This window comes from Ochotona princeps, chromosome 12 (genome assembly GCF_030435755.1).
Source record: "Ochotona princeps isolate mOchPri1 chromosome 12, mOchPri1.hap1, whole genome shotgun sequence".
Taxonomy (NCBI): Eukaryota; Metazoa; Chordata; class Mammalia; order Lagomorpha; family Ochotonidae; genus Ochotona; species Ochotona princeps.
The window spans coordinates 42,833,673-42,844,154 of record NC_080843.1 but is presented as its reverse complement, the minus strand read 5'-3'; positions in this window follow the sequence as shown (position 1 = coordinate 42,844,154).

Genomic DNA, 10,482 nt, shown 5'->3' with positions numbered 1-10,482 from the left:
AAAACATATTGAAACAAATTTGTTTAAAAAAAGATTTATTTATTTTTTATTGGAAAGGCACATTTACAGAGAGAAGAAACAAGAGAAGAATTTTTCATCTGTTGGTTCACTCCCCAAGCAGTTGCAACAGATGGAGCTGAGCTGATCTGAAGCTAGGAGCCTGGAGCTTCTTTCCGGGTCTCCCAAGGCTTTGGGCCATCCTCAACTGCTTTTCCAGGTCACAAGCAGAGAGCTGGATGGGAAGTGGAGCAGCTGGGGAATTAATTGTGCCCATATGGGATGCCAGCACTTACTTGCAAGGTGAGGATTAAGCCACCGAGCCATTGCACCAGGCCCAACACAAACATTTTAAAATCATTATTTCTGCTTGCAGAAGTAATAAATGAGCTCCATACCTTTCACCTCATATAAAAATCAGGTCAAAATGGATCAAGGATCTAATTCTTCTCCCAGAAACCAGCAAACTACTAAAGGAAAACATAGGAAACACTCTAGAATATATAGGCATAGGCAAAGACGTCTTAGAAAACTCAGCAAAAGCACAGGCAGTCAAGGCCAAAATAAACAAATGGGACTACACCAAACTAAGAAGCTTCTGAATAGCAAAGGAAATGATCAACAAAGCGAAGAGTCAACAAAGATAGGGAACTAATATATAAGATATACAAAGAGCTTCAGAAACTCGACAACAGCAAAACAAACAACCCTGTAAAGAAATGGGTAGAGGAAATGAGCAGGCATTTTCAAAAGAACAAATTGAAATGGAGAATAGACATGAAATATGCTCAGGCTCCCTAGCGATCAGGGAAATGCAAATAAAAATCACATTGAGGTTCTATTTAACTCTAGTAAGAATGGCCTACCTACTAACAACAACTAACAACAACTGCTGGTGAGGATGTATGGAAAAAAGTACTCTACTTCACTGTTGGTGGAAGTAGATCAGTGCAACCACTATGGAAGTCAGTATGAAGAATGCTCAACTTACAACTGATCTACCATATGATCTAACCAACCCTGGGAATATATTCAACTGAAATGATATCTGCACACAAAAAAGTGGCCTGCACCCCTATATTTATAGCAACAGTAGTGAAGACATGGAAACAACCCAAATGCCTGTTAAAAAGATGGTTGAATAAAGAAATTGTGGCACATCTATTCAGTGGAATACCATATAACCATCAAAAAGAATGAAATCCTATCATTTTCAACAAAATGATCCAAACTGGAGATCATTGCTTAGTGAAATAAACCAATTCCAAAAGAACAAGCATATGTTCCTTCTGATATGACAGCTCTCATGCAAAGTACAAAACAAGTAGATATATAGGCAATCAAGTATATACATATATTGTCATAGATGAACTGTATAATGGAGACTAGCATATGTTGCAGTACGTGTCTTTACTCCTTAATAAAAGGAGGAGTCCCAGTGAAATGGATAAATACATCTTGGAAGTATGACACTTGATGTTCTACCTTTGCCTATATCTACAATGCCATGGAACATTTAAACAGCAGAAAGTTAAACTTGTAACTGTTACTAAAAGACTGTAATAATATAGGGAAAAGGGGAGGGAGGAAAGAGAGGTGGAGGGAAGAATCCCTATACCTACAAAACTGTGTCTTGAAAAATAATAATAGTAATAAAAGGTAAAAAAAATTGTTACTTTTGGTTCACTAATTCCTTTTTGCCTTTAGTGTACTTGGTCTGGTTGAGATTAGTTAATGTATTGTGTCCACCTGCTGTAACTACACCTGGGACCCTCTTTTTACACTCAGGTTCCCATCATTCTATCTCTTTCTTCAATGGTAGTCTCTTTGCCAGAGGGTCCAAATTCTTCCAGTAGCTTCTCATCAGAGATCCTATCCTTAAAATTTCCCCACATGTGCAATTTATGTCTCAGGTGGAAGCAAGACTTTATCCTCTTCACCGCAGGAGGTTCATGGCAGTCACACCAACTGATGAAGTAAATTAGAGGTGCGCAGACAGAAAGTATCACCTAACTCTACTGTCCAATGAGTTTATATGTACCCAGCACATCCTGTGTGTCAGTGACCACGGAGCATGCCAGTAACACAGGAACTCCTCAACGTACATCCACAGACAGAACTTCGCACACAGATAAAAGGCATGGCACCTGCTGCAGAAGTTCTAAAGCACCATACACAACAGAAGCCATTCTTTAAACAGCACCAATGAGGGGATGACACAGAGGCTCAACAGGTGAATCCTCTGCCCTTTGACACCACATCCCATGTGGATGCCGGTTTGTGCCCTGGATGCTCCATTTCCCCATCTAGCTCCCTGCCTGTGGCCTGGAAAAGCATCAGAGGATGATACAAAGCCTTGGAATCCAGCACTCATGTGGGAGACCCAGAAGAGGCTACTGGATCCCAGCTTTAGATCAGCTCTACTCTGGCCATTGAAACCATCTGAGGAGTGAACCAGCAATCAGAAGACCTCCTCTCTGTCTGTCCTCTATGTAAAATCTGCCTTTCCAATAAAAATAAATAAATTTTAAAATCCGAGCACCAGTGAACTCCCGAAAGCCAAATCCGCCAGACAATTGACACACCCAACTGCCTCGCAGGAGTTCAAGCTGTTGGGCACTTGCTTCCTCCTGAAGTCCCCTCTGCTTCTGACACTTGTTCCCCTGCCTCTCTGACCACACCCTCCTGGGCTCTTCCCAAGTTCTTCTACTTCCCTTTAACTTATACCTTAACACATTGGCTGGAAAAGATTAAATTAGTACTGTTGATCACCAAGATTCGCAATTTGACATAACCATTTTTATTGATTCTTTTCTCAGATTTTTCTCACACACAAAATGCCTAGACGCTCCACACACATTTGAGCTCTTTGTCCTAGAAGTTTGCTCATATGTTTTTTTTTTTTCTTTGTGTAAACAGGAAATCCAGGACTGAAAGAGAAGCCATTCACCTAAGGCTACTCAGTGAGTTAAAATCAAAGATCCAGGGCCATTTGTATAGGCCTAACTCCTGGTTCTCAGCTCTGATCTGAGACAATAGGGCTTCTTAAATAACCAGCAAATAAAAATTCCAGAGGAAGTGACAAAATGTCAACAGGCATTGTTCTGGTAATTTCCTTGTTTCTGTTTCAATTTGCTTATTTGTTTGTTCTGTAAGGAAGAAGAAAAAAATCCATACATAGCTTATATATTTAGACTCTTTGAAAAGTTGTAGTTTTTATTTAGACAGATTTAACAATGGTATGTTTGAAACAACAAATTAGTCACTGAAGTTATAGCTTATTGACTTGTATTAATACAAGTTTATTTGAATTGCGTTTATAATATAGAAAACATTACCTAAATGTATTCAGCTTACTGACTTTATATCATATATCATGTACATAGAAATATTAAAAGACAAGTTTCTTTTGGTGCAAAAATTACTGAAATTCATGTATGGTTTCTTCTAATATGAATTTTCACAAACTTTTGGAAGTCTTTATATACTTCTATATTATATGCATAATATATGCATATAATAATATGCATATTATGTACTTATAATGCATGTATGACTACTTTATACATAAATATTACATATGTATATCCATGATATCAACTAACCATGGATCAAAAAATATTGGGGAAAAAATTGCAACTGTGCATAAATGTACAGGCATTTTTCCTGTCATTATTTCCTAACAAACACTGTAACAATTAGTCACATTTTTATTGTAGTAGGTACCATAAGGGATGGCTGTTTGCCCTAGTACTTTAGATGCCAGCTAAGATGCCTGTGTCTTACATCAGTGTGCCTGGACCCAATATCTTGCTCTAGCCAGTGACTTTAGCTTCCTGCTCACACAGTCCCTGTGAGTTAGTAACAATGGTTCAAACAACTGAGTTCCTGTTACTCAGGCAGAAGGCCTGGATTGAGCTTCTGGCTCCTGATTTCAGCCTGTACCAGTCCCAGCTATTTCAGGTACAGTGGGCATCTGATGCCAGTTTGGAGGCCTATATTCCATATTCGAGTGGGTTCAGGTCTCAACTCCAGCTTCTGCTAGCAGGGACTCTGGGAGGCAACAGTTGACGACTCAAGTAACTGGGTTCCTGTTACCCATATGACATCTCCAAACTGAGTTATGGGTTCTTGGCTTTAGCTTGGTCTGGTTCCAGTCAATACAGGCATTTGGGGAATAAGCCAGTGAGAGGGAGTTCTCTTTTTATTTAGAGAGAGATGCTTTAAAAATAAATTAAATATAGAGGATTTCATAGATTATGCATAAATGCCACACCATTTTATAGAAGGGATTTTAGCACCCTCATATTTTTATATCCATAAAAGGTAGAGCTCCAGGAACCAACACTCACAGATTATAGGAGATGAGTGTGTGTATAACTATGTGATACCATAATAAGGTTGGCCTGTTTTGTTACAAATATCCAGTCTGCTTTGTATTGGAAAATCATAATTTTCAATTTGCTGGTCTTTGTGTAAGTTATATAAGTAAATTATTTGATTATCATTTGAACAGATTTGTAGTATTTAGTCATCTGGTTGTGAAGGAACAAACACAATGAAAAGGGCTCCCTCATTTAAAAGTAGGTCTTTGATCAGCACGCAGGCTCAGCAAACTAATCCTCCCCCTGTAGCACTAGTATCCCATATTGGAACCGGTTCCAGTCCTACTACTTCACTTTTGATCTAGCTCCCTGCCTATGGACTGAGAAAGCAGTGGAGGATGGCTCAAGTTCTCAGGCCACTGCACATACAGAAGCCTTGGAAGAAGCTCCTGACTTTGAATCAACTCAGCTCTGGCCATTGTGGCCACTAGGGGAGTGAACCAGTGGATGAAAGATTCTCTGTCTCTTTCTCTGCTTCTTTCTGTAAATCTGTCTTTGAAAGGAAAAAAAAAAATCTTAAAAAGAAGTAGGCGTTGAGGCCCTACATGAACTGTTCTTAGTCGCACTTGCTACCTCACTCGTCTTTCCCTTTTCTTCCTCTTCCTCATTTGTTCCCACTGTCATTGGATGTAACAGCAGGCATGCCTTGAAACCTTCACACAGCCTGTGCCTGGCATGTTCCTCACAAAGAAAGCCTCGTGACTCATGCCCTCACCTCTCCTGTATCTTTGTTCCTATGTCATCTTCATCCCCCCCAACACACACATCCGTGCAGAAGGGCAGCCCTACTCTGCTCTAGAATTGAAGTGTGCTCCTCCCTCCCCTAGCGCGCCAGGTCTCCTCCTCCACTTCCCCCCACCCCCCAGCACTTTTATCTTCGAAGGTTCCTTGTGTTCATCTTCATGCTGATTATGTGGGTTCCAAGTTTATCAAAAAGTGACTTTAAATTGACCTGGGGGCTCACTCCCACTCTAGAAAAGAGGGTGACAAACACCCCTACCTGCTTCTTCTCGGGACTCCAGCCTGCCAAAGTGAAAGGCTTTCCGCGTTTCCAGAGTCGGTGTTTTGGCTCTGACTTGCTCAAGGTTGTGACATCATGGAAGTAACACACTTGCCAGCACCATGGCCTGCTGAGTCACTGCTAACACCTAGATTCACCTTGAGTATGAAGCGTGGCACAACTAACAGATATCAAGGGCTTCTAACAAGTTAAGTCTCCCTGGACAGAGCTTCCATTCTGTGGGCAGAAGGAAAGACCACTGGGGCAATTTGCTTTGGTCTCTTCCTCATCAGGTCACACAAACCTACACCTTATTTGTATACTTCATAGAAAAGATAACAATTAGAAATAACAATATTGGAAAAGAGAAGCCTTTGACCTGGATAACCCCCAAATAATTAATATGAATAATACAGCTAAATTTAGCTCATCTGCATGAAAAATATTACATAGCAAAATACCAGGGGGCTTCCAAATGTTCATGTAAAAATCATATCATGAAACAGTATGTGAGGATTTCAATTGTTTACACCAAAATAAACTTAGCCTTTAATTCCATTTCCATGAACTTTCTGAATACATGATATTCAATAAAATGTAGTGAAATATTTGGGGAGATAATACTATAAACCCACTTTCTCTTTGAAAAAATTCCAATAGATCCACAACAATTCATTATACATTTTGTAAAGAATGAAAAGGGAGTTCAAAAGTTCTTAATCTCCAGCTCAATAAAATGTCTAGCGATATGAATGCTGGAAGAAATGGATGTTCTTAAATACTTGTGATGGGAGAGTGAATTGGTACACAATTTTAGGGTCAATGTGATGACAGGAACCAAAATGTAAACTAGTGATACTCTCTGATGTAACAACTGTATTTCTAAAAAAGAATACTGCAGTTATCACAAGTAAGAAGAGTCTCTTTTCATTTCATCATTGTTTATAACGTTTGCCTCTTTTCCTGTTGGGTAATGATCTTTTTTATTTTTTATTTTTTGAAATCTTTAATTACGAGAGCCATTAATCTGTCAACTATAATGCAAATCAAAATTTATTATCTCAAAAAACTGAATGTTTAAATTCAGTTAAAAAAAGGGGGGTGCCTGGCACCATGGCCTAGCGGCTAAAGTCCTCGTCTTGAACACGCTATGATCCCATATAGACACTGGTTCTAATCCTAGCAGCTCCACTTCCCATCCAGCTCCCTGCTTGTGGCCTGGGAAAGCAGTTGAGGATGACCCAGTGCCTTGGAACTCTGCACCCGTGTGGGAGACCTGGAAGAAGTTCCAGGTTCCCAGCTTCGGATTGGCATAGCACCAGCTGTTGCACACACTTGGGGAGTGAATCATCGGATGGAAGATCTTTCTCTCTGTCTCTCCTCCTCTATGTATATCTGACTTTCCAATAATAAATAAATATATAAATAAATAAATCTTAAAAAACTGAAAAAACAACAAAGGATGCTCATTGTTGTTTTGTTTGAAAAGTCAAAAAACCTGAAACTACCTAAATATGCATCAACAGAGGACTGGTTGAGTGAACATAGTGTAACAAGACAATGACTTACTAAGCCATTGTCAAAAGGTATGAAGTGTACATATGCATGTGACTAATTTGTAAAGATACTTTCAATAATACTTTGTTAAGTGTAAACAGCAAATCACAGAATAACAGGAATAGAAGGTTTATATCTGTGGGGCCCAAAAGTGTCTCTAGGGCCCAGTGCAGTAGCCTAGCGGCTGAAGTCCTCGCCATGCATGTGCTAGGATCCCATATGGGCACTGGTTCTAATCCCGGTGGCCCTGCTTTCCATCCAACCCCCTGACTGTGGTCTAGGAAGACAGTAAAGGACAGCTCAAGGCCTTGGGACCCTGCACCCATGTTGGAGACCTGGAGGAAGGTCCTGGCCCCTGACTTTGGATCGGAATAGCTCTGGCCATTATGGCTGCTTGGGGAGTGAATCATTGGATGGAAGATCTTCCTCTCTGCCTTCCTCCTCTCTGTATATCTAACTTTTCAATAAAAATAAGTAAAAATTTTTTAATGTGTCTCTATAAATGTGCCGGAATAATCCTTTGAAGTCTTCCTGGAGTGTCCCCATTACTACCACTACCCCTGCTGTCACTGTCTTTTGTACTCTTTCTACCCACTGCATGCAGCAAGTGGGACATCCCAGGTCTCAGGGGAGTGAGGCCACATGGAACAGAGAACAAAAGAATTAATTCTCAGCTTTTTAGTTTCAAAATAGGCTTTTGAAACTCCTGGCAGAGACAAGAGGTTAAACAATAGCTTTGCAAAGAATGAATGTTGATCTAAGAGCCAGAGTTTTCCTGCTTCAGATGACTTAAAAATATCCCTGGACAGAGAGAACAGCATGTTGCAGGGGATCAGAGCACCACTGCTCATGAGCTGAGCCGCAGAGTACCAGAGCCCAAAATGATGGGAAACCAGGCCCAGTTTGCTGCCCAAGGCTCCAGCCAAAAAGAAAGGTTCCCCCTTGCTGTCACATCACAGGAGTACTGAAGAGAGACAGGTAGGCCTGGGGCAGCTTCACTGCCTGGGACTGGGGAGTAAGCTCAGGTTCCAAGTATAGAATCAGCTGCTCTGGCCCAGCTCACGGTAACATCTGTTGAGCAGCTTCAGCCACCTGCTCCATATCAAATGCTACCAGGGAGATCAGTGGGCACCAGAAACCCAGGGCCAGATATGGCACTGGGCACTGATACGCATGTTGGCAGGTTCAGATCTAGCTGATCAATAGTGGGTCACCTCCACAGGGTCCCCTGCCAGCCCAGGGAACCTAGAACAGCAGCAGCAGCAACAACCGTTTAGGGTGGGAGAGATAACAGGAAGTTCCTGCAATGACTGAGAAGTCCCCAAATGCCCGAATTTCCCTTAAGTTAACAAATACTACATGTTCTGCCTCCTTGAGATGTTTATGTCTTAAAAACTTATATTTTTTCACTCTTGAATGTGGTGTCCTGAAAATGATCATACTTGCTGTGGACAGAGATTTGCTTGATTAAAAATAGAAAAATTCAGGAAGACTTTTCACCAATTTCGTAGGGGACACATATGGGAATAGAAGCAAAAGGTTGAGGGTATCTTGGACCTTTAACTTGCATGGCTTTAATTTTTTAACATGATCATTTTTATAATGACTTTTTAAAAAGATCCTGTCCTTAAACAGCTCCAGAGATATGAGGTAAGACATACAAGGTAGGAGAAACTTGCAGCAGAGCAGGTGCATGTTCCAACCGAATGCCCAAAGAAGCACAAGGAGACAGGACAGATGTCCCTCAGTAGCCAGGGTACAGGAGCTCACACGAGGAGATACAGGATCTGCTGAGAGCACCCTCCATTCCTGACTCTGGAGACCCCTGAGGACATGATCTAGTAGAAAAAGGTAACTTTTACTTATTTAATTTTTTAGGAAGAAGCTGAAAGTTAAAAACTGAATGTCTGACCTAGACCCAGAAGGAAAAGTAATAGACATTGCAAAATCTAGTTGCATCTATATACTCATGCGAAGGTCTATAAATGTCACTTTTTCTTAAAGATTTATTTATTTATTTAGAAGCTCAGAAAGAGAGAGAAATCTTCCAACTCTGGCTTACTACCCAAATGACCACAATAGCCAACACTGGGCAAGGCCAAAGTCAGGAGTTTCATCTAGGTCTCCCAAGTGGGTAGCAGGAGCCCAAATGCATGGGCTATCTTCCACTACTTTTCCCAAGTCATTAGAGGGAGCAGGATATTAACTAGAGCCAATATGAAGTGCCAGCCTTGCAGCACTATCCATACAGCTGGCTCTTAAAAGGTATATGTATATGTGCATATACATATATATATATATTTGATTTTGTGAAATGGAGTGTGGGACAATGAACAGCTTGTGGGGGCTGGTGGTGCAGGCTTATAGGGAGCCTAGGGGATGGATCTGAAGAGGGTGTGTAGGGACCTGGGGGTTCACATCCAGTTAGGCAGAGTGAACCTGGGGATTCCCCACCTGCTTGGTCCTGGACAATGTGGGAGAGGGGAGGGGAGAGCCCTAAGTTAGCATGTTGGCCTGATATGTTGGTGGACCAGGCTTAGGGAAAATTCCAGGCCAGCACATGTGCCTGGAGCTTGTGACCCTAGCAGGCAGGCAGTACTGCAGGCCAGCACATCACCCCACCAGAAGTCTGGGCTTCAGAAGGCTGGACTGGGATACCCACACACTCCTGCTCACAGGGACTGTGGATTGATCAGGGGAAAGGACAATGGGATGTGGGGGAGGGAGGACCACTGAGGGAAAATGCTCAGTAGGAAGTTACAGAGAAGTACTTCCCCAAAAAGTTAAATCATTGTCAAATCATTTCAAGCCAGTGGTAAGCTGGGTTAATTGTCAAATACTTCAGAAAGATTTGCAGGGGGAGTTAACAGCAGTTATTATCTCAAAAAGAACACATTTCTTTTGAATGCTATTATGTTTGAGAAGTACATGAAAGGTTTCCAAGGAGAGTCCCTTTTGTGCAGGGATGCAAATTGAACTAAGTGGTTAGCATCCTTGCTGGGGGGCACAAATGTGGGGAAAGGCAGAAAAATCCAAAGTCTGCATGTTCTGTTAAGGAAAATTTTCTTGAACTGGAAGAGGTGAGATCACTTCTGAAGATGAGACACATAGGGATTTGAAAAATAGAGATAATAAGAAAGAATAGCAGGTTTTAGATGCTGCTGCAGGTTCCCTGCTGTGTATAGCTTACAGATCCAAATATAGTTGTGTTTTAAGTTTCTAAAACATTCATTTTGTGAGAAAATCCTCCTCTACAGATATCTTTGGCCTTCATGAAACCGACTAGGGAAAGGAATAGCAGTAACCACACGGATCTGTTTAAAAGCAAATGATTTGCACCACGGATTCCTCGCTATCTGGATTTTCTGAGTATAAAGAACAGGATTGATGGGGAAAGAAGAGCAAAATAAAACATCAAAACAGGAAAAGAAAAAGGAAACAAATTAAAAAAAAACGATACAAATCTCTACCATGCCTGATTTTTACTTCTAAGTTACTATTTTATTTTCCAGCATTAAACCCCAGCAGAGACTGAGAACTTCC